This window comes from Sinocyclocheilus rhinocerous, unplaced genomic scaffold, assembly GCF_001515625.1.
Source record: "Sinocyclocheilus rhinocerous isolate Xijiao unplaced genomic scaffold, SAMN03320098_v1.1 scaffold2120, whole genome shotgun sequence".
Lineage (NCBI taxonomy): Eukaryota > Metazoa > Chordata > Actinopteri > Cypriniformes > Cyprinidae > Sinocyclocheilus > Sinocyclocheilus rhinocerous.
In genome coordinates, this window is record NW_015630026.1 from 420,480 (window position 1) to 422,392 (window position 1,913).

The following is a 1,913-nucleotide window of genomic DNA, read 5'->3' on the forward strand; positions in this document are numbered from 1 at the left end:
GAGTATGGGTCACCATACTTGGCCACATGTCACGTCACTTTTCACTTTTTCACTTTTCACTTTTCAATATTACAGCGAGAATAAAAGTTACTCCTTTTTTCTTTGCGTGAACATTTGGGCGGTGTTATGCAAATCTTCCCACATAGTGAGGTAGATATGTGGGGGCGTGTTCGAACGAGCCATTTTAGGGGGGTGTGGCTGACTCTTAACTTTTATAAAGAATATCTCTTTGGATTTGAGACTTTAGTCTTTGCAACTTTACAGATCTTCTTTATGCACCAAGAGCTTGTAACACTCCAAAGAGAAAGGAAAAAATGAAATTGCATCATATGACCCCTTTAAACATTTCAATGCTCAAGGTCGTAAAAAATACTATACTTATAAAGAGCATTCATGATTATCCATCTTTCAAGAAGTGAAATGTCATCATGGCAGCATTATGGAATATTTCATTAAATATGTTTAACAGGACACTGTTACCTAAAATTGAAATATATATACACAGTCATCAAAAAGTTGTATTAATTTGCTTATTCAGCAAGGATTTATTAAATTAATGAAAAGTGATTTTTAATATTGTACAATATTTATATTTAAGATAAATTCTGTTCTTTTGCACTTTCAAAAATCCTGGTTTCCATAAAAATATTAAACAGCTGTTTCTGTTTCAAATCTGCATATAGACTTATACAGACAAAAAAACTTCTGAAGGATCTTAAATAAATTACGTTTTAAAATACGAGACTTGAGAAATATGAAAGTTGCACTAGTTTCAGTTGAGAATCATGGGCAACAGTGAATATTAAGAAATATATAATAATAAAGAGCATAATAGTATGATTTCTGAAGCATCATGTGTCATTGAAGACTGGGGTAATGGTTACTAAAAATTCAGCCTTGCATCACAGAAATAAATTATATTTTAAATTAAATTAAAACAGAAAACAGATATTTTAAATTGTAAATTTGACTGTTTTACTGTATTCTTGTTCAAATAAATGCAGTCTTGGTGAGCATAAGAAACTTCTTTCAAAAACATTAAAAAAAAATCCTACCGATCCCAAACTTTTGAAGGGTTGTATATAGGGGTGGGCGATATGACCAAAATCTTATATCACGTTATGAACAATTTTATTTCACAGTAATGATATATATAACAATATAATTACTTTTGCTTTAAATCAGGTCAAAGGTCAAAATGTTTGATATCATGAAACTAATACTAACCTAAATTTAAAAAGTCACAAGTAAACAGCGATTAAATGAGAATAAAAAAAAAAAACGAATTAAAAGCAATAGGAGAAAAACTGAAAAACACAATATTTCTTATTAAAGTTAAAAAAGTAATTTAGTCAAGAGCAGTGAGGTATTGTCTCTCTTTTGTTGTTTGATTAAAATTAATGACAGACGGCAGTAATATTAGACTGCTGTCACTCTAAGAGCTGCCCGGATCTAATATGCTGTTACACATGTGTTTTCTTTCTCAGCTGTTTGCTTTCACTTAAGACCTACTATGTTTAAGAGGATACTTGCAAAGATGGGCATTTTGACACATAAAAGTGTGTGTATTTAACCATTCAAAGCCTACAAAACAGCAAAAAAAAAAAACTCTGCCGCGCTCTATGAGCACCGTCTTTATGTGCTTGCACCTCTCTGAAAGCACTCAGAAACAGTCTCAGACAGCGTGTGCACATAGCGAAATTAGTTTTCTTTCGCCGCTGATTGCATTTTAGCAATGTTGGGGGTAACGCATTACAAGTAACGCGAGTTACGTAATCAGATTACTTTTTTCAAGCAACTAGTAAAGTAACGCACTACTTTTTAATTTACAAGAAAATATCTGAGTTACTTTTTCAAATAAGTAACGCTAGTTACTTTTTTTCCCCCCATTTATTGATTGAAAGCTCTCCTGT